General features: G+C 39.7%; 1 non-coding gene across 1 annotated transcript; it reads right to left on the reverse strand.

Moving 5' to 3' along the window:
• Positions 1 to 19,879: 19,879 nt before the first annotated feature.
• Gm26204 lies at positions 19,880 to 19,986 on the reverse strand. The gene has a single exon (XR_003954707.1). It is a non-coding gene; the product is annotated as a U6 spliceosomal RNA (small nuclear RNA).
• Between the last annotated feature and the right edge of the window lie 4,179 nt (positions 19,987 to 24,165).

The following is a 24,165-nucleotide window of genomic DNA, read 5'->3' on the forward strand; positions in this document are numbered from 1 at the left end:
ATAGGAGGAATTTGAATCTTGGTTAGCGGCTCTCTTGCTATTTGCATTGCCCTGTGGTTAGTGTGGCTGAAACTTGAATTGAGTCCTCCTCCCAGCGGATGGGGCTACACCACAGTCTGAGAAAACGGATGTGGAGGTTTTCCACCACAGCATCCTACTGGCGCCTCACCAAATCCTGCTTCTGAGGAAGAGTCTTCCTTTGTTCTGCATGAATGACCTCCGGAGATAACCAAAATCGGGCAGATCTAGTTTTCTAATTTTCCTTGCACCCATAGCAACTGGATGGTACAAACTTCATGCTTTCTCCTACTATCTGTACATCACCACCACCACCACCACCACCACCATGCCCGAATCACCAACTTTCGCTTTTGCCGCCTGAAGATAAAAAAAAAATGGTTCCTGAATATAAATCGGGGGTAGGGGGGACGGAATAAGAGAGCAGGGTTTTGCGAACAGCAGGTCACAGGTCTGCTCTGCCTTTGGAATATGGGCAAATCATTCCTTTACTCAGCAAATACCCATTGGGTAACTTTTGTTTGTCAAGCACTCTTGGGGGGCTGAAGAACAAAAACATTAACAGTCTCAACAATTATAAAATAAGCATTTTCTCAAATGTCATGAGCACCCACAGTGGTGTGCTTTACTGTCACAGGGCCAAAGCAAATGGGCAATTGATAATGAACTGTAAACCAAAATGAACCTTCCCTCTTTTTAAGTTGACATAAGTATTTTGTTACAGTAATAAAAGGTCAAATAATACAATTAGTAATATGTTAGCCTTTCAAAATAGATTTTTCCTTCCCAGTGTTATTCCTGTATACTCTCTTTGGCTGAACTATATACATAATATTAAGACACTGAAATTAGACTTCTTTATTGAAGAAGCCAAACATTCCTCACTCTTCCTGCTTTTACTCCCATTTGTAAATGCAGTTATATAAAGTTTTACCTTGTGTTTCTAAATTTGTTCCATTTTAAATGCCAGAAATTTTGAGTTAAATGTAAAAGGGAAAGTAATGTTCCTCCATTAACAAATTCTGCTGGGCGGTGGTGATGCACGCCTTTAATCCCAGCACTTGGGAGGCAGAGGCAGGAGGATTTCTGTGTTCGAGGCCAGCCTGGTCTACAGTGAGTTCCAGGACAGCCAGGGCTACACAGAGAAACCCTGTCTCAAAAAAAAAAAAAAAAATTAACAAATCCAGACACACTCTCACACAATCTTATTCAAAGAGCTCATTAGATTATCGACCTTAACATCCATATGAAGAAGTAGAGAAATGCCGTCATCTCTGACTAAGGACCCTAAAGTGCAGCAAAGAGAAGCATTGTCCTGGGTGCCTTGAAATCGAAACTAAAAGGACAGGAAAACATTGCCATCCATAGAGTAAATGTAAATTTGTATTATCTTCTAGAGTTGAGCTCAGTAACAAACGCTGTACATCCTGTTAGAATAATAATCATCCTGCCAAGAAATTGTCCTAACAAACAAACAGAGCAAAAGGGTTGTTTTTTGATGATTTCAATTCCTATGGGAATAATTAAGTGGTGAGGCTCCACTTCACTAGTAAGACAAGGTATACTTTTTCTTAAACTCTTCTAGCATCTTCCTATCCTGTACTTGAATCATCATAGCCCAGGCTATCCATTCAAGTTCCAGGCCTATATTTTCCATTTCTGTGACCCTAATCAAATAAATTCAAGTCTTGTGTTTTAACTTTCTCTTTGAGAAGAGGTAATGATTGTATTTATTTCACTGTGTTGTGACAATATATTTTCACTTCTGAACACAGTTCAGACAGTATAATAAGCAGCCACTAAACATTTTGTTTTCCAGGCAATTTCTAGAAATTTATCAAAAGAAATCATTGTAAATATGTATTATTGGTGGGAAAATTTCATAAACAACTCTCCAATAGGAACTAAGTAAGTTTTGTCCTAACCAGATTTAGTCTACCAAATAGCATGCTCTCAGGATTATGTTTTTAAGTACCTTTAGATCTACAATATACTTATGCAAGTTGTTTGGGGTACTTTCCCTTGGGGGCAGATAGAACCTGGTACAGGATATATTCATAAGAAAATAGGAGGCCTTTTGATGAATTTCATCATTAGCCATAGGTGTATATGGTCAGAAAAAAAAAAAAAAAAAAAACTCTGAAGAGCTCCAGGCTAAAATGTTAACATCGATCACCTAGAAGTACCAGGAGGGTGAGAGATTTTCTTCTTTATACTTGCCTTCCTTTTCCCAACTTTCTATAATGAGCATGTATTGCTTTTATAAGATCATTTTATTCTGGGGAAGTTTTTTTGGTTTTGTTGTTGTTTTGTTTTTTGGTTGATTAGGCAGTTTGGTTTGGTGGTGGTTGTTGTTGTTGTTGTTGTTATTGTTTTTTAAAGTCCCTCTATGATATAGCTTTGGCTGGCTTGTCACTATGTAGATCATGCTGGCCTTAAACTCAAGAGATTCACCTGCCTCTGCCTCTACCTAAGTGCTGTGTTTCAAAGGTGTGGGCTGTAGCATGTAATTTTTAAAAAACCCAGTGCCTCGGCCCATGTTATACTCCAAGATCAGCTACCTGCCCACCTGATTCTCAGTGGATGGAAAACACCAGACATCCTTAATATTTTAGAACTAGCCAGATAGCAAGACTGCTGGGGGGAATCTATTGCCCTAAACTCATCAGCTATCCTATATTAGAATTCTGCTGGTGGTGGAAGCTGCCATGGGTTCTAGTTGCCCCCAGGCTTTACATTGCACATGTCTTCCTCTCCTCAAAGCCTGGCCAAAAGCCCTCTTTATCTAGCCCCCTCCTCTTCCTCCAGGGACCCGGAAATCCCACCTTATCTTCTTTACCCAACGTTTGGCTTCCACCATCTTTATTGACACAATCAAGAGCCAATTAAGGAAACACCTCCACCTACAGTGGACCACCATGCCTGATATTAATTTTATCTTTAAAATAAACTGGATTAAAGGAATAACAGTCACACAGAGCTACCACCTCATATTCATTATTAGCGTTAGTGAGCATGTAAGATGGTTTTGCTGTATGGAAAACAGTGCTGAAGATCTTCACAATATTAAAAATAAGAGTACTATATGATCCAACACTCTCATTCTGGGTGTGTATCCAAAAGGTTTAAAAATAGCATCTCACAGAGATATGAGTACTCCCACACTCAGAACAGCATATTACCAATTATCAACAGGATGAAGCCAGCAGGTCCAGCATTTCTCCTGATCAGTTGTTGCCTCCTCCTTAGGGTAGCCTGCTTCCAGACATGAGTCAGTGCAAATAATGAAAGTTCTGCCAAACCCCTGCAGGGGCTGTGCCAGCGCCACACTTCCCTCCCAGCAGCTGAAGCCTCTGTGAAAACTCCACCACCTAGTTTGTTTCCTTTAATCCTCCATATGAATGGATTCCAAGATCTGATAAACTGTCCTGAAGTCCTTTGAGTTTGTTTTCCAGAGAGCCTAGCCTCCAGTGTTTATGAAAGAAATTTTCTTTTCTTGGTGTTCTATATTTTCTTGCATATTTGACATTTATGTTTAATATAGTCAGAACTTATGTTATAGGAAATGGGAATGAATCTCTTATATTTTCTTCTTATTTCCAATATCTAATTCTAAATAATTCATAATTTCTTCACAGACTTGTGGCATCCAGCCCCTGTACATCAGCCTCCGTGTGTACACAGGTCTGTCTAACTTTGTATTTTGCTCCCTTGACCTAAAGACTTCAACTGCTTTGTTTTGCTTTCTAAAATTGCCCTGAAATATTTGCCAGATACAATTCATTCTATTGGTTTCACTCCAAAAATCTCTCAAAGTTTTATTAGAATTAGACTGATCTGTAAATTAATTTTAGAGGAATTAAATAGTTTACATTTAAATCAGCCCATCTGTTAACATGGTATTTTTGCTTTATTTATTTGGCTGTTTTCTAATGTCCTTTAATAGAAATGAATCTGGATGGGGCGGGCATGCTGGGAATGAAAGCCCAGGTCTTGTGCATGTTCCACCAGCACTCCAGCTCCGAGCTGGACACCCAGACTTCTTAGTTCTTTATTAACTTAATTTATGGATGTCGTGTGATTTTTCTTGACATTAGAATGCCATTTCCTACTTTTTTGCTTTCCTTCCCCCCCCCCCACAACTTTTCTTTCTTAGACAAGCTCTTGCTATGCAGCCTTGGCTGGCCTAGTCTGAAACTCACAGACAGATTCTTGTGCCTCTTTCTCCCAAGGATGAAAAGTATGTACCACCATGCCTAGCCGTTTTCTAATATAGAGCAATACAATTTATCTATTCTGATAAGTTATTTGGGTGTCCTGGTGAACTCTTTTTACGATTCTAATTGTTAGTTAAATTTTGAAAGCATCAACAGATCCCTTTCCTCCCAAATTTTAAATAATAGTAGAGAATTACTTTTTTATTTTTTCACATAATCAGTCTTCAACCTATCCTTCCTAGTTCAAGAGAGGTTGTGTCCCGCAGTGGGCTCACAGACACCCCTCACTTTTTAAGTGGATGCTGGGTGTCTGAAATCAAGTCCTCATTCTTATATGGCAAGCATCTTACTGACTCGGGATCTCCACAACTGCAGCAAGCCATCCTGAAAGAACTAGCCGACAAACCAGGAACACTACCTTCAAAGGTCAATACCCCTGTGATCTACCTTCCTCCCAGAGGTGTCTAGGTCTAAAGGGTTCTATCACTCCCCCAGTACTAGTCCTCCAAAGACCAATCATCTAACACGTGATCTTATCCAAACCATGGTAGAATGACATTAAAGATATAAGCCTTTTCAAATTGAACCTTGCCTCTAGGTAGAATGATTTAAATGTTAAGTAAGTAAGTAAATAATTCCGCTGAGCACCCACCTGATTTCAAGCCAAGCTTAAGACTATTTATGTAGTCCAAAAATAACATAAATGTTAGATTATAAAAGTCCTGGGTTCATTTTTACTTCTAGATTCCCAACAGGAACACATTGTTAAATAAAGTGGGGTTTTTTTTTTGTTTGGTTTTGTTGTTGTTGTTGTTTTTCGAGACAGGATTTCTCTGTATAGCCCTGACTGTCCTGGAACTCACTCTGTAGACCAGGCTGGCCTTGAACTCAGAAATCCGCCTGCCTCTGCCTCCCAAGTGCTGGGAATTAAAATAAAGTGTTTTAATCCAGGATTTAAGAAATTGCCACAGAGATATAATCAAAGAAAATTATTGTAATTTCTCTTTTGATTTCTTTTAAATACTAGGTACTTTAGTAACTTTTTATTAATAGAAATTTTTAAATTTTACCTTTTGTTATTGTTGCTTTTTCTAAAAGAATATAATTTGTACAAACCTAATTTTTTGGAATTTTTTGAGGTGCCTTTTATGACCCAAGCACATAATGAATTGATACAATGTTCCCTGCCTACTCTATCAAGTGGGTATTTATTTTCTAGGCAAATTCGATACACTGAAAGACAGAAGGCAAAGCTCATTGTCTTCAGCTACTTTGCTTACTTATTTCTTATCAACCTTAATAAACATTTGTAAAGATATCTTCTTAAATTTACCATTTTGATTTTTTTTCAAAACTTTACCTCCATTACTCTGTACTCTTATGTAAACTGTTTTAAATGTGTATTGTTTAGGTCAGAACTCTTTATCTCTGGATGGCATATGCTATAGACATTGTTCTATTGCTGTGAAGAGACTCCATGACCAAGGCAACTGTTATAAGAGAAAGCACTTAACTGGGGGCTTGCTTACAGATTCAGAGGTTTAGTCCTTTATCATCATAGTAGGGAGCATGGCAGCATGCAGGCAGTTGATGCAGGCATATCTAAGAGCCACGTCCTGATCTGTAGGCATAGAGAGAGAGAGAGTAAGGGAGATTGGGTCTGGTGTGGTTTTTTTGAAGCCTCAAAGGCCAACCTCAGTGAAATATTTCTTCTAATAAGGCCACACCTACTCCAACATGGCCACAGCTGTATAAACCTATGGGGCCACTCTTATTCAAGCCACTGTAGGCTTAGATTTTTCAAAGCCTATTTTATTTAGGGTTCTATAATGCTTCAATCTCCCTTCTAGCCCACCAATGAGAGGGAGAGAAAAAAGGTTTGAAGGACAAGGGGCTTCTGGACAAGAGGATTAAAGTTCTACTTTAGAAGTAGTTATTTGGGGGCAATTCCAGTCTTCATTGTCAGCATATCAGCAGTCCAATCCAATAGCAAACACCAAACAAAAAACAGTAGCATTGACTTGATCCAGCAGAAACCGCAAGGCTCCGCCAAATTGGCAAGAGTCAGCAGAAGTTGCAGCCTGGATACCATAAGAAGTTCTTTGGCATGTTTCTCTCTATGAAGACAACCAGCAAAAACCAGCAAAGCATTGCACTGCTAGCAAAGCCCAGCCAAGTGTTGTAAGGTGTAGCAATGCAAGAGCATCCTTTCACTGTCTGTGGGGTTCTACTTATACTCTTTTCAAACATAACACTCTCTCTCAAGCATCTGCTTCAGCAAAACATCACATGACCTCTCACTTCAGCAAAACATCCTCTTACAAGACAGTTTCCAGGAAAACATGTGACACACCTGAGTTTCCACAGAACGCAGAAATTCCCATTTCAAACCACCAATATATATGTAATTTTTATATTTTATTTTTTATTAGATATTTTTATTGACATTTCAAATGTAACCCTTTCCTGGTTTCCCCTCCGAAAACCCCCATTCCGTCCTCCCTACCCCTGCTTCTATGAGGGTACTCCCCCACCCACGCACCCACTCCCACTTCCCCCTCCTGGCATTCCCCTACACTAGGGCATTGAGCCTTCACAGGAGCAAGGGCCTCTTCTCCCATTGATGTCTGACAAGGCCATCCTCTGCTACATTTGCATCTGGAGCCATGGTTCGCTCCATGTGTACTCTTTGGTTGGTGGTTTAGTCCCTGGGAGCTCTGGGTTCATATTGTTATTCCTCCTATGGGGCATTTTTTGAGACATGGTCTATTATGTGGCTCTGGCTGACACTCACTATGTAGACCAGGCTGGCCTTGAACTCTCAGAGATCCCACACATCCTCCTGAGTGGTGGGATTACAGTCATCATCCCCAATTTACCTACTGTTCTTTACTATTATGAAATTGCCTGCTTTATACCTCCTTTGTAGAGAAACAAAACCATATTATAAGTAGTATCATATCCAAATAGTTGGTACCAGATCAGAAGGTTAGATATCTAGGAGAGCTGATGTTGTGATAGCCTGGCAGAATCTAGCCTTTTTCACTTATACAGGACTTGATTAAATGATGTCTGCCTATATTAGGGTGATCTTCTCCACTCAGAGCTTGCTGATTTCCTTGTTAATCTCACCTAAAATCTACTCTATGGTGGTTGGTTTTAATTGTCAACTTGATATAATCTAGAATTACCTGGGAAGAGAATTTCAATTTGGAATTGTCTTGATCACATTGACCTGTGGCCACATCTGTGGGAGATTGTCTTGATTTTATTAATTGAAGCAGAAGGACCCACTCATGTAGACAGTCCTTGGGTTTGGGTCCTGGTCTCTCTATGTATGGAGAGGGAGAGGGGCTGAACACAAGTAGGTCTGAAGCATTAATTCATTGCTGTTCCTAATTGTGCACATGATTAGCTGCTTCCAGTTCCAGACACTTTGATTTCCCCCGGGATGGACTATAACCTGGAACTGTGAGCCAAGTAAGCCCTGTCTCCTAGGTGTTAGCTCTGCCATGGAGTTTTATCAGAGCAACAATAATAAAACTACATGCCAAGTTAATTCTTAAAATTAATTTCTTCATCCTTTTATCTCCTCAGTTAACTACTCGTGTGTGTGTGTGTGAGTGTGTGTGTGTATGTGTGTGTGTGTGTTACTAGGGTTTGAGACGAGACCCCACTCATACTCAGCAAGCATTCTAGCACCACACTATATTCCTAAGCAGTTTGTTTGTTTGTTTGTTTGTTTGTTTGTTTGTGACATCATTTCATTGAGTTGTCCAGACTGGTCTTGAACTCACTTTTTAGTTCAGGGAGACCTTGAACTTGTGACCCCAACTCAGCCTTCCCAGGATGGAGATTACAAGCCTTTATCCTGAGGTTCAGCTTGGCACTTTCTCTCATTCTATTTCTTTATCTTTTATTTTCTTCACTTGCAAATAATATGTGGCTAGATTTAATTCTTAAAAGTACATTCTGAGATTCTCATTCTTGTGATTTATAAATTCAATCTACTTATATATACTACTATAATTTATGCTATGTTGAAGTATATTTATCATTTTCAGTTTTATTTTTGCTATATTTTCTTTGTTTCCTGATGTTTGACAGATCAAATTTTCTTCTCTTTGTTTGAAACATATTATTTTATTATTTTCCATTCTTCAGGTGAAGAATTATGTTGATTCCTATTCTTCCTTGCCAGTGTCTAAGATGAAGCAAACCCTCCTCCCTTCAAGCTCTCTGTTCACACCTCCTTTCCATCACATTCCTAGTCCAGACTGTTAGTTAGGGAGGGGGTCTTCTTTGCTGAGCCACTATTGTTTTAGATAGGAAATTATTCTTAGTTCTCTTTCTTCTTTATCGATTCTTTTCTTTCTGTTTTCTGATATTTTTACACATATGACCAGAATCAGCCAAATTCCAAATATTGAATTGCATCTTCAGAAAGCCATACAAATGAACACAAGACTACCTTGATCCAAGAAAAACAAAGTGTCAACCTTCACTTATCACTCCATGCAAAAAGTAAAATAAATTGTAATTATATGGGAATTTTAAAGGAAAGTTAACTAGGGCTAAACCCAAAAAGGTCTAATAGAATGTTATTTAACCACGGCTTTGATAGATTAAGTAGTTTTTTGTTGTTGTTGTTTTGTTTTGTTTTGGGAGTTTTTTGTTTGGTTGGTTGCTTTTGCTTTTGCTTTTGAAATAAAGTCTTTGGACATAGTTCTAGGTGTCATGGAACTCACTATGTAGCCCAGGCTGGCCTTGCCTCTGAGATTAAAGGCATTCACTACCATGCCTAACATAAGTAGCATTTAACAGATCAAGATTAATAAAGAAGAATTGGCAAGATAGCTCAGTGTAAAAGCACCAGTCATGCATACCTGATGACCTGAGCTCCATCCCTGGAACACGCACACACTCACACACACACTCACACACACACTCTCACACACACTCACACTCACACACATGCTTATAATAATAATTTTCAAATCTTAAAAAAAGAAAACATTTCTTTTGCACACACCTTTAATCCCAGCCCTCAAGAGGCAAAGGCAAGCAGATCTCTGTGAGTTCAAGGCCAACCTAGACTACAATGTGAGTTATAGGATAGCCAGTGAAACCATGTCTTGAAAAATAAAGAAAAAGAAACATTTCCTATGGAAAAGTACTACCAACAGTGGTGTCAAACTTAGTAGCATGATAATTATGAATCCTTGTGCCTCTATCTCACTGTAGACTCTATGAATCTTTGGTCCATTATCCCAGATGATGTCTTTAAGACTTTTATTCAGTCAACTGAAGGAAGTAATCTCCACAGAGAAAGGAAAACTCCAATGCCTTAAATGAATGCATAGATATGTCTTTGCCCTGATCATTATCTGCTCTTATCATAAAAAAGGTTTAAGTTAGTCCAACTCAATTTTCTCTTTAGAAAGCCACACAGACTTGCACATTTCCTAGTGACTGAATAATGATTGGGGCTAATTAAATTATCTTTCTAAGCGTTCAAGATGAACCTATTAACTTAAAATACCAAGGCAGATTATTTCCCTCTTCTACACAAAGGGGCTCTGTGCTTGCACTTTTCTGGGGTGCTTTGTCCCTGTGCCCAGGACTCTCCCAGTTGTCCTCCTCCTGATATGAATGGGTCTGATTTTTATCTTTCTTTCAGGATTTCAGGGTATCTGAGATTTGCTTTTCTTTTTCAGACAGAGCCTTGCTATGCTGTCCAGGCAGGTATCTTGATCTCAAGTAATCCTTCTGCCTTAGCCCATGGAATAGCTGGTACCACAGGCCCACACCACCATCGCTCTCTCTTCACTGTAATGGTCAGTGATTACCTCTAAGTGGTCGACCCCTACTTTTGTTCCTTGCTTTATCTGCTGTCACCGTTCTAAGAACACTTACACTTCTCACAGATCAAGTCTTCTGTGAATCTTGCCACACTACCACATTTTCAACTCAGACACTTAGAAAACCTACATCCAGGTTCAAGAGGTTTGCCTTAAAAAGTCAGGGAGAGGTTAAAAGTCAGCAGCTGTGCTTAGCTTTTGAAGGAGAAATAATCAACAGAAAAATTTAACCACAGTGAATTCTCAGTGGCTTATATGATAAAAAGGTATGAATAATTTAAATCCACGGAGTTATCCTAATAATATTGACTTCTTATATGTCATTAGACTGTAGTTCCTCAGCCATTCCCACTTCCATAATTCATAGTCTCATCCAAACTTTGGAAAGGTGGACCTGCTAGGAGGGTCACTGTTCTAATTTAAAACACAATATAAATCAATTGTAGCCACACAAATGGTTACAATGACTCATGAAAACAAATCTATATACGAACACTGGGAATCACCCACTAGGGACTTTTTACTCAGTTGCAAAACAAAAGCAACTGTGAAGTTGACACTGGTTCTAATGGAAATGTGTGCAAAACAAGCACTCATCTGTCAAATAAGAAATTGGAGGTGATGAAAACCCCAGCATAAGACATAACAGAGGGTACCTGAGACAGCCTGGCTTCAATATTAAAGATGAGACTACATAGTGGGTGCCCATCGCTAAAATGCTTGGGATACAAAGTATTGTTGAATTTTATTCCAATTTGGGAAGTGTGTGTATATTTAAAAAGATATATAATTTGGGATTAGGATATAAATTTAAACAAGAAATTCATTTATGGTTTTTACCCATCTTCTATATGTTAAGACGGAGGTAAAGTATTCTTAGTGCTGGTGACTACAGGTCCAGTGTTCAGGATGGACTTCTTATATGTCATTAGACTGAACTGGTGACTACAGGTCCAGAGTGAGATTTTCCACCTGTAATATGTGAGTGCTCAACAGTTTTAGATTTGGTATAGTTTATACTAGGGATGCTCAGACTGCATGGGGCCCACAAAGCCTGGATCCTCTCCTCTACCCAGAGCAGCATCAGCATCACATCACTACCTCTGAACTACTTAGAACAGACAATTAGAAACTCTGGGAATAAAGCCCAACAGTGTGACTTTTAACAAGGCTACCTACCAGGTGATATTGATGCTTAGTAAAATTTGAGAAACATTGACATAAAATCTAAGGAGGAAATATTTAAGGGCACCTCTTTGTGCAGGCCTGTAATCCCAGCTACTCATGAGGCTGAGGCAGGAGAATCACGAGTTTGGTACCCATGGGGACTATAGATTAAGTCCAAGGCCAGCCTGAGAAATTTAGGGACAGCCAGCCTCAAAATATAAAGAGGCTTGGAATTTAGCTCAGTAGTAGAATACTTTTGGCCTACATACATAGGCCTTTAAATTCATCCCAAAGACAAAAGAAAGACAGGAAGGGAAGGAGAAAAGGAAAGGGGGAGAGAGAGGGGATGGAGGAAGGAGGGAGGAAGGGAGAGAGGGAAAGGAAGGTAGGGCAGGGGAGAGGAAGATGAAAGTCACCATTTCATCATATACAGTTTCTAGGTTTTTAGCTCTAAATAAACACAGGATTTGCCACCTATGTGTTTGTAAAGTGAAAACTATAAGTAAAGTACAAGAAAAGTATGTATGATGTCCTACTACCAATAATTCCCAAAATACACCTATTGGTTTGGTTTTTATATCTCAATCATCAGAGCCCACCCAGATATGCAAAGCAGTAACATTTCTCCTTCTCCTCGTCCTCCTCTTCCTCCTCCTCTTCTTCCTGCCTTCAGCGCCGCAGCCTTTCATTCTTCTCCATCCTCTCTTGAGCCTCAGGCTTGAGCACGGAATCTCAGTTTCTGTCGTTCTGAGAACTCGTGAAATTGTAATTTTTGAACAAAGATCTTTTCAAAGCTATGGAGCTTCAGAAATAAGAGGTTTCCTCTATAGCCTGGATACTCCACTCTAAAACATAGAGAGTTGCATTTTTCTTGTTTTTAAATTCTAGGCTTGTTGACAGTTCTTTAGCACATTTTATGTGCCCATAGTTTCTCTGTTTAAAATCTCTCGTGAAGGCAAAGGATGTCATTAGGATAAGGTACTTGATGTTATTTATCGAAGGGCTGTGTGATATAGCTACAAAAATAACAGTAAAGGCAGCTGGCAATTGAGAGTTCTTCTTCAAACATTCATAAATCCTTAAAGTCAGATTTCCTCCATGATTTGAACATGGGAGAAATAGTATATTAGAGACATACTGGAATGTGTGCTTCCTTCCCCCATATCTACAAACCAAGGTCTATTATTATTATCATTATTATTATTATTATTATTATTATTATTATGAGTGTCTTTACATCCTAATCACAGTTTCCACTTTCTTCTCTTCTCCCAGCTCCCAACCCCTACCCCATTTCCACTCTCTCCTCTACTCCTCTTCAGAAAGGGAAGGCCTCCCTCCTATGGGTACCAACCAGCTCTGGCATAGCAAATTGCAATAAGTCTAGGAGTCCTCTTCTATTGAGTCTAGATGAGGCAGCCCAGTGGGAGGAAAGGATCCCAAAGGCAGGCAACAGAGTCAGACACAGCCCCTCTCTCAATGTTAGGAGTTCCACTTAAAGACAAAGCTGCACAGTCACACTGTATAACACCAGCAGCCTCTGTGATCATTGCAGAGCGAGCAGCTGCTCACACAATAATTATCAGCACTTGTTGCATCTTAGAATCCTCTGACTAGCTGAAACAGAAAACAAAAAACAAAACAAACAAACAAACAAACAAAAAACCTGATGCCCCAGCTGACCTCCAGAAAAAAATACATAAAAAATATTGGCCAGTGAAAAGAAGACATTCATGTTTTCTGAGCTTTTCCCGGTAATTTCAGGGCATCCAAGGTTTAAGAACTGCTGCTCCTGTCTATTGTGGCATGTCTACAGAGAGGCTCACACTTAGGAGAGTTAACATAAGGAGTCTGAGTGTGAATGAGGCATTGTTTATTTTTGGTTACTATCCTGCAATCACACTAGTGTTATTCCATCTATTCAGTGGCCATGCAATAAGTAAATCAAAGTGGATCACAGACAAATATAAAAGCTCATATTATAGAAAACAGAGTCAGGCATGTTGGTGCATGTGTACAGTCCATAGCACTCAAGAGGCAGACACAAGAATATCATGAGTTTGAGAGCATCCTGACCTACATAGAAAGACTCTTGTCTCATAAAAAGTGAAAAAAAAATTAAGAACAAAGAAAGGACAGATAGGTGGAAGAGAAGCACGCAGGTATGAGCCTCATGGCATTAGACTTGATAATTTCTTGGATGTGACACAAACAACACACCTAATGCATGAATAGAGACAAATTGGGCTACATCAAAATTAGAAATTCTGTCACAAAATACATTTAATATAGTAAAGAATAACACATGGCTTGAATGTATTATTGTATGTCTAATGAGGTCCTGATAGCTACAACAAAAAACTTATACAGATAAAATTTAAGCGCTATTTTTTCAAAAATATAGAAGATGCTACAACTCATTGCATATTGTATGGCAGCAATACTATGACAACGTATTTGATTCAGCATCCTCCAAAGATATAAATTATTATTACACTATTAGTGAAAAACTGCAATTCAAAACTGCAATAAGATACCATATCTCACTCACTAGGACAAAAAAAATTCCCAGAAAAAAACAAAGGCTAGTAAAAAATAGAAAAATTGGAATGCTTGTTCAATCTATATATGTATATAATGATGTTGTCACTGTTAAGGATAGCATGGAAGATAATTAAATTTTTAAAATATTACCAGTCTTAGTCTTATTTTGTGCTGTTAAAACAGAATTCTTGAGACTGGGTAACTTATAAAGAACAGATATTTATTTTACTCAAGACCTTGAAGGCTAGGAAGTCAAAATCCAACATCTAACATCTAAGGAGGATCTTCCTGTGTGATTCCGTGATGGAAGATGAAGAGGCAAGAGAGTTGGGAAGGATGCTCTTCACTTTCAACTTGACTGCATTCAGAACCATCTAAGACATAGACCTTCCAGCATGTCTTTAGAGAAGTGTCCAGAATGGCTTACCTAAAGAGGGCAGGCCCACCTTGAATGTGGACATCACCATCCCATGAGCTGGGGTCCTGAACTGAATGAAGAGCAAAAGAGGAGAAGGCAAGCTGAGCACCAGCATTCTTTTCTCTTTCTTAACTGCAGAAGCCGGGTAACCATCACCTCCTGCTTCCATTAACAAGTTGGATGGTATTCCTGCAACAGTGACCAAAACACCTCTGTCTTAGTTAAGGTTGCTATTGCTATGATGAAAAACCACAACCAAAAAGCAAGTTGTTGGGGAAAGGGTTTATTTGGCTTACACTTCCACAATGTACTAGAAAATCAGGAAAGGAACTGAAATAAGGCAGGAACCTGGAGGCAGGAGTTGATGCAGAGGCCATGAAGGGGTGCTGCTTACTGGCTGGCTCCCCATGGCTTCTTCAGCCTACTTTCCTTATAGAACCCAGAACCAGATGGCACCCCTCAAACTGAGCTGGACCCTCCCTGATCAGTCACTAATTAAGAAAATGCTCTACAGCTGGATCTTAGGGAGGCATTTTCTCATTTGAGGTTCCCTCTTTTTAGATAATACTAGCTTGTTTCAAGTTGACAATAGACTAGCCAGCACAGCCCCTTGCACCATGAAGCCAAGCACAGGAAATGGAGCCAGTTTACAATAGAACCATAAAGTCTACCCCAGTGACCCACTTCCTCCACCAGGGCTTCACCTCCTAAAGGATTCACAGCCTCTAAAATAGTGTTATCAGCTGGGGCCCACGTATACAAACGTGAGGAACATTTAACACTCACACTAGAGTGCTTTTTAAGTTGCTTTTGTAACAGCAACCAACAACTGATGCAAGAGCGTGCACAAGAGAGGACTCAACTCTTACAACAAGTCTACTCATCGTAGTGAATCCAGAGGCCTGCCTTTAATTTGTTGTGATGCTGGAAACCAAAGCCAGGGCTTCACATATATCGAACAATCACTCTACCACTGAGCTACAACCCAGACCATAACATTTTAAATAGGGCTGCATTAAGGTTGAAATTTCTAGCATGTGCATTTGAGGATAACACCATATAATGTATAACTCTACAAGGTGCCTATACATAAAATTGAAAACAGAATGCTTTTTTGTGATAGGGTCACTGTAGCCCGGGCTGGTCTTCTTAACTTTATTATGCAAGCCAGGTTGTCCTTGGATATGGCACGGTTCAGAAGTTCTAGGTCATTGTCAGCTGCATAGCAAGTCTGAGGCCAGCCTAGATTACAAGAGACCTTTCTAAAAAGAAAGAAAAATACTGTATTTGCAAATTTATGTGTGCTTTAATTTAAACGTTTGCATATGTTTATGTATGTGTGTGTTTATACATACACACATATATATATATATACATATATATACTTTGTGTATACATGTACATACACATACATACAAATATATATGTCAAAGTTTTCCCTTTGCTAACAGCAGTAATTCCCTATTTTTTTTCCTCACCTAGAGTGTGACCACTAGCACACTAGGTAAATGGGCAAAGTTATTCAACATTAAAGGTGAAAAGCCGGAGCCTTTGGCCATCCTCTAACTCTAGGTACTTGTCCAAAAGGCAACCTCTTGGCACTTGGGCAATCCATTCACAGACCTCTACTTGGTCACATCTGCTGACATTCTTCAACCTAATTTGTGAAACTAGTCAAATCCAACTCTGTCTTCTTAGGTTCTTTCAATTTTGTACAATTGAAATGCTACAGAAACCTGCTTATATATTAAAAAATAAAACAAAATTTATTGACCCCTGTCTAGGTAGCTGGCCACAGGCAATGAGGCCTTGAGGGATCCAAATGATCTTCTTGAGTTGTTCTCTCTCTGTTGACTGCATACCAGTGGCTGCCAGCTTCATTTTGCAGCAGTGCTCCAAGTTAATGATTTTCAATCATGAGCAGATCTGCATTGCAAAGGTTCAGTGTCTTGAATGTGAACATTTTTGTACATGCCTCCAGACATGGGATAGTTTCTCTTGGGAAATGTTTTTCTACAGATAGCTCATCCTTGCTTCTCAAACTTTAGTGCATCCAGAAATCACCTGAGATCTTGTTAAAATGTAGTTTCTGGTTCTCATAAGTTTGGGATGAGCCTACCTTTTGAATTTCTGACAAGTTCCCAGATGTCACTGAAGCTTCTGCTTAAAGGATCACAATTTCAGTACCATGGCAGAATTCAGAAATATGTAGGAGTAATTTTCATTGTCACCGGAACTGGGAACACACCTGGTAGTTAATGATGGAGAACAGGGATGTTAAGTCTCCTGCAGTGCATACAGGATTTCTATATGATGGAAAATGGAACCATCTGAAATACGATATAATAGCTCCTTCTTTCAGGAACAATGTCCACATGCCTGGTGGCATTCAAGAATGTTAGGATACCATGAAGTAAAAAATAGATTAGCTATGCAGAGGCATATCAACAAAAATGAAAGATACTACCGTTGATGCAAATGGAACTGGCAAGGCACAGGGCATACCCTGTGTGGTGGTTTGAATAAAAATGACCCCCATAGGTCCATAGGGAGTGGCACTATTGGAAAATGTGGCCTTGTGGTCACTAAAGGGTGGGCTTTAAGGTCTCAGAATCTCAAGTCTGGCCTGTGTCAAGTCACTGTCATTTCCTGCTGCCTGTAGATCCACCACTATGTCTGCCTGTTTCCCATCATGACAATATGGACTAAACCTTTAAACTGTGAGCCAGCCCCAATTAAATGTTTTTCTTTATAAGAGTTGCTGTGGTCATTGTGTCTCTTCACACCAATAAACCCCTAACTTTGATGCCCTGTGTGCTGGGGATTGGGTACACTGAACAAATAAATTAATGAGTGAATAAGAAGATACATTGGAGAAAGTACTTACCAAAATGGAAGGAGGGAACACTAGAAAGAAGCCCAAGGTACTAAGAGTTGTAGGGATTAAATATCAACTCATGTTTTCATGCAGGTGTAGACATATTTGAAAGATAGTGATAGGCGTGTATGTACATGCACACATGCATACGCTACTATCCACTAAGAAAACTAAAAGCACACTATAGTGCTCTTCTCTAGTACAATGAGGAATTTAGGTCTCCAGGGTTTGGTTTCTAAATAATGCACTCCACTAATAAAGAACTTAGGGTTTGCTGGAGAAACAGATGCCTTTGGGCTGGCACTTGGGAAGAATAAGATAAACCTGTTGTATTCAAACTAAATACTTCCAATCCAAAAAATTAGGAAGTATTCAGAATAACAGAAATGTGCTGGGGTGGTCAATGTTAATTGTCAACTTGACAAAAATCTAGAGTTATCTGGGAGATAGCTCCTAAGTGTGCCTGTGAAGATTGTTTTGGTTACGTCAACCGAGGTGGGAAGGTTTGCCATTCTATGGTGTTGTATGGACAGAAGATCCTGTGCCAGGTATGAGTGAGGAAGCAAGCTCGGCACCAGCATGAAGCATGCATCGCCCTGTTCCTCTGACAGGGATGTGATGTGACCAGCAGCTGAGCCTTGACTTCCCCACACTGTAACCTAAGCTAAACCCTTTCTCCCTTAAGTTGCTTTTGGCAGGATATTTTTATCATAGCAACAGGAAAAGAAACCAAGACACCTACCAGGAAGAAATAGGAGCCATCTTGAAGGGGTTCCTATTCGATAAACTTGAATACTACAAAGCATATTTTAACACCAAAAACCAAAATGAGATGAAAATCTAGGTATAGTGGTGCATGTATGTAATGAAGCCGAGGTATCACTTAAGCTCAAGACCACCCTGGGCAACACAGCAAGACCCTGCTTCCAAAAAGATCCAGAAATCCATGAGTTCATATATATAACAAATAAAAGAAGCCCCTTCCTTACAACAGGATGATAAATGATAATAAACATATTAGTTCAGTGAAAAGTAATTGAGTTATTAGACCATGGATTTTGAAATCATTATAACTCACCCCAAACTCATCCTTATTAATCAAAATAGGAACCCTTACAATCAACACTTTTTTGACAGATAATTAAGTATATCCTGTAGAGTAAAAAAATCTGTGCTTCGAGATGGAGTGAACTCCCACAGAGCATTTCTGCATCCTGATGGTTGTGGAAGCATTGTCCCTGCGAAAAGTCGAGATACTTGAAAGCATATTAGTCACTTAGAAGGTCGGGTGAATGTAGTGAATAGAACTTCACAGCACGGGCCATCCAACTTCTGAAGCGTTGTTTGTTCTCACGGGGTCAGGCATTGTCATGGAGAAGAATTGGACCCTTTTTACTGACCAGTGGAGACTGCAGATGCTGCAGTTTTCAGTGTGCCTCATCCATCTTCTGACCATACTTCTCAGTAGAAATGCTTCAGAAATGCAAGGATTCAGAAAGCAGCGCAGACCGCCTTTGTCAGCTGTTGATGTCGTTGCTATGACAAAATACCATAACCAAAAAGATACTTATAGACAAAAGCATTTATTTTGGCTTACAATTTCAGAGGGATAAGAGTCCACCCTGGCAAGCAAGGCATAGCCGTAGGCAGCAGGAACAGGGAGGTGAGGATCCTTACTGCCTCACACAGGAAATGGGGTGGGCAAACCGGAAGTGGGGCTAGGTTGCGCACGACTGCACCTCCTGAAAGTTATACAACCTCCCCCAAGAGCACCACCAACAGGGAAACGAGAGGCCAAGCACATGTGCCTGTGAGAGACACTTCTCATTCAAACCACATCACCAAACAGCAACTGTGATTTTTTTTTCTTTTTTTTTTTTTTTTTTTGTCCAAGTTTGGTTTTAGGAAATACTTTGGCGCTGCTTGCCAGTCTGACGGCTGAGCTGGTCATTGCAGGTTTTGATATACAATACAATTTTCATGGCACATCAGAAGCCAATGCAGAAATTGTTTATCCCATAGGATAAATGTAAATGACAGTTAAAATTTAAAAAAAGCAACAATTGTTTCCAGTCAGTTCATGAGGCACACACTTAACAAGCGTTTTTACCTTCTAGTTTGCCTCAAACGCCTGATGGCTGTGTCTAAGCTGTTGTTTTGTTTGTTTGTTTTTGACAATTTTGCCTGTACTTGTAACAGAGTTAGCTTTGATAATGACTCACAATTGGTCACTGACCTCCTCTTCTTCTTCTTCTTCTTCTTCTTCTTCTTCTTCTTCTTCTTCTTCTTCTTCTTCTTCTTCTTCTTCATATACATTTTATTACAAATTTAAAAAAAACAAAACAAAACAAAAAAATGCAACATCCTAAAAAAATTTTTTTATTTTGTCTCAAAAAAAATTTTTACTAGTAATACAAATTCCTATGAAGTTGTTTTTGCTACCATAAGAAATTAAAGAAATCATTAAATATTTAGAAACATTCAGCATCAAAAGCTTTAAATCTAACTGTACGTTGTAGCCCCTGAAAAAGCTACAAAGCCTTTTTTAAAAGTATTTTCTCTACAAAGAATCTCATCAGCTACACAAAAATCTGCTCAGTTTTTATACTGAAGCTAATGTTGAGCTGCACTTGAATTTCACATTCTTAGCAAAATAATCGCCTGAGCACACATACTCCACACTTCAGGACAGCCACTTATTCTTCAGCCTCATCTTGCTTTCTCTTCATCTTCCTCCTCTTCTTCCTCATATTCTGGTTCACTCTTCTTCTTTGAGAAAAATATGGAATGCTTCACGAATTTGCGTGTCATCCTTGCACAGGGGCCATGCTAATCTTCTCTGTATCGTTCCAATTTTAGTATATGTGCTGCCCAAGTGAGCACCACCGACAGCTACCATAGGAGGCTCTCGTCTCCTGCTCTCTGCACTGGTAATAGTTCTTGGGCCAAATGCACTTTTGATGTGGTAAGTTATCTCACTTCTTTACAACCCATTTTGAACTGGAAAATGGATCAGATTTCTATAACATCATTTCCACAGTCAAAAAACAAACAAACAAACAAAAAAAAAACACATAAAATAAATAAGGCCAGAGAAATGACTCAACAAGAATGGGCACATGACGCAAAGATTGATGGCCCATTGTTGAAGGAGAGAACTGACACTGGAATGTTGCCCCTACCCTTACACATATACTGTGGCATGTGTGCACACACACTACAATAATAAAAGTTTAAAAAAAAAACAAGCAAGTAATGTGTAATTAGCAAAACCTATAAAATAAGAGATGCACATTAAGGTGATGCATAAGAGCAAACAGGACAGCTCTGTGGGTAAAAGCACTTGCTTCCAGGCCTGGTGACCTGAGCTCCATCCTTGGAACCTACATGGTGGAAGGAGAGATCAAACTCCTGAATATTGTTCTGACTTCCACATGTCATAACATGCTCACACATACACACCCGCATTCACAAATACGTAAATAATTTAATAAAAATATGTAGCATAGCTTAATTTAACTTTAATTATTTAATATTTAATTATTTTAAATTGTATTACAATATCAAACAGCAAATTTTAAAAATTCAAAGAAATGCAATCATGTTCTGCATCAACCTAACAGAAAGAGTGAAGGAGGTAGAAAATCACATCAGCAATCATTCCAGTGCTGTTTAATCTGGTTAGATGCTAATGCTGTTAAGGTAGAAGTTTGAACAAGATACTAATATAACCTTAGACTCAATGTGTTAGTTACTAATATAACCTTCTATAGTTATTATATATTAAATGTTTATATTGTATTAGATACTAATATATTAGAAACATATATAATATTAGATACTTATGCTATATTATATTAGATACTAATATAATCTTAGAATATCACTCAATGTATTGGTTGCTAATATAACTCCTATAGTTACTATTATATATTGGATACTTATATCAGATACTAATATAACCTTAGAATATCACTCAGTTTATTAGTTGCTTTTCTGTTGCTGTGATAAAATACCATGAACTAGTGCAACTTGCAGAAGGAAGATCTTATTTTGGCTAATAGTTCCAGAGAGGGATTACTGAATATATATATATATACATATACATATACATATGTGTGTTTATGTATATATATTCAGTAGGATTAGAGACCCAACTAATTGCAGTCCATCAGACAGGAACCCAAGAGTGAGAACTAGAAGTTTGTCACCCCTAGAACTAGAAGTTGGGCCACCTAAACGTCCCATATCTCCCAAACAGAAGCACCAGTTGGGGACCAAGTGTTCAAATACATGAGCCTGTGGAGGACATTTCTCATTCAAACTCCCACCCTCCACAAAATGCTAATCAATTTAAAAAGGGGGGTCTGCAAGATGGCTTCAGGTTCTTGCTGCCACAACTAGATATCTGAGCTCCATCCCTGGAATCAACTTTGCAGGATGGCTATCCACACAAAACACACCAAGACCAAGTTCTCAGAACAAAGACTTATCTGCCCCAGAAGGACAAAGGGCAGTGAATAAGAGACAAAGACAAGAGACAATGATAGAGGATGAAGGAAAAGGAACAAGAGATGAGGGGAGGAAGGGTATTAGTCCAAGAGGGACAAAGGACTGCCTCCGGATAGAGAGGAGACAGACATGGCCCATAGGCAAATGACAGTTTATAAAGGTAGTAGGGGAAACCGAGTTAGGATGAGGTGCTTAATTTTGGTTAGACGTGTTAATTAGGGCAGCCACAAGGGGATTTTTGATTTCTGGACCTCAATACTTTGATAGCTGGACTTTGGTAGTCAGTCCCCAAAATACAGAGATAGACCTTGGTGGCTAGATTTAGGGATGTAATCTAATGGATTTTTAGCAAGGCAGAGGGAATAGGGTAAGGCCTGTCAGAGCCAAGTTTACCATGCTGGGCCTACTAGAGCTCTTCAAAGTTGCTGGAAAGAGAGACCGGACTTCTTTCTGTAAGTTGTCCTCTAACCTCCCCCATGTACACCACAACACATATGCATACTCACAAAATGAATAAATATAACAAAATGTTTCATAAGGAAGTAAATAAAAAAGAGAAAACAATGACTTCCCAGGGGATCAGCCTGGCAGGGAGGGCGGGATGAAGGAGATTGAAGAGATGGGGTAACACAGTGCTTCCTGGCATGCCTCGCTTCCTGGTATGCTGCACTAACAAGGGTACAGCTTCACTTCTACGCTCTATCAAGGAAGCAGGACTTGATTCTGACCATGTGTCAGGAAACGTGAGCCGCAGGCTAAGGGTCACCGACAGAATGTGGGATCTGGACTTCATGTAAATTAGAGGACAAGAAAAAGAGAGAAAGACTTTGAGGATTCTCCCAGACTGGGAGATGACTAAATGCAACATGTATTCTGGATGAAATTCTGGGCCAGAAAATAAAATGAAATATCATGGAGACAGCTGATAGGAAGTGTGAGTGAGGCTTGCAGACTGAGTGGTTGCTATGAATTTATGTTCTCTAAACATCCATTGTAGTTAAAGGCTGAGTCCCCAGGGCTTGGCCCTGGTATTGGAAGGTAGTGAAACCTTTGGGAGATGGGACCTAACAGAAGGTCCTAGATCACTAGAGTATGAGGTATTTCTGACCCTGCCTGGCTAGGAATTCTTCATGAAGGATTTGTATAGTAGATAATTGCCACAGCCTGCACAGTGTTGGGACTGTCCTGACTGGGACAACGGGGACATAAAGAAACAAGAGAGAGAGAGAGAGAGAGAGAGAGAGAGAGAGAGAGAGAGAGAGAGAGAGTGAGTCAGGTGGGCTGTGCACTCTGAAGGAAATGTACTAATAACAACCCTGCTCAGTGTGGTCCATGCCTTTACCCACGACTCCAGGAGGCAGAGGCAGAAGATCTCTGTCAGTTCGAGGCTGGTAGCCTGGTCTACAGAATGAGTTCCACCATAGCCAGGGCTACACAGAGGAAATCCGGTCTCAAAAAGCCAGAAAAACAAAACTAACCAGAAACTCAGCACATTTTTTATACAAAGCAAGAGCAGAGGAGTAAGCTGGCTAGCTGTTCTCAGTAAGAGGTGTTAGCATTCTATCTAAGCTCCACCCCACAGTTACCTGGCAACAGCCAGGTAGGCCTGACCCACTATAAAAGGGGCTGTACAGATGCAGGAGAGCAGACATGAATCCTGCTCCCGGGACAACCAGGCTGCAAGGATGTGCACATGAAGCTGCCAGAAGTAATGTTAGCTTTTGAAATTCCAAACATATAAACACCTTTTCTCTTTTGTAATGCTATCCATTCTCCTGGCTTGAGTTAAGCTCCTTCATCAAGAATTAACTCCCAGTAAGGATCATGGTGGCTCACACCTTTGATTCCAACACTGGGGAGGCAGAGGCAAGGCAGGGGCAGGAGGAGCTCCGTGAGTTCTCCAAAGGGAGTTCCAGGACAGGCAGAGCTCAAGCCCATTCTCCCATTTCTCTGATTTTCTGTCTCCTTTATTCCTTTTGTATCAGACACATTTGGGGCGCTTTAGGATACTCTGGCTTTATATTGCTATGTTTTGTGTGTCCACACTCTGCCTTCGTAACAACAATGCACCTCTAGCAGCTGTTGTCAGTTGCCTGAGCATGAGCATCACATTCGTCAAGTAACGGCCTAAACTTAAAGCTTAAAACAACAGGTCTTTTCCCTCAGTAAAGGCCTGCACTGTCTAAAGTCACTCATTCCCTTGTCTGTCTTCTTTCTAGCTTACCCACATGGCCCACAGGAGGAGTCAGTATGTGAGCTTTCCTCCTGGGATCCTAAGTTTCTTTCTCTCCTATTTCCCCCTCTAACCTTCCCCCACTTCCTTCTGAGAAACTCAACAGGGACTATGTGGCTTTTATTTTAATATTAAATATAATAGGCCTATGCTACAGCGATGCTAAAATGTCAACAAACTACACATATGTTGTCAAAACTTCAAAACTGCCTCTGCCTCTGCCCTCTGCCCTCTGCCCTCTGCCTCTGCCTACCAAATGCTTGAGGATTAAAGGTATACACCACCATGCCTGGCCAATCTTAACCTTTTTAATATCC

Source organism: Mus musculus, chromosome 3, assembly GCF_000001635.26.
Source record: "Mus musculus strain C57BL/6J chromosome 3, GRCm38.p6 C57BL/6J".
NCBI classification, from domain to species: Eukaryota; Metazoa; Chordata; class Mammalia; order Rodentia; family Muridae; genus Mus; species Mus musculus.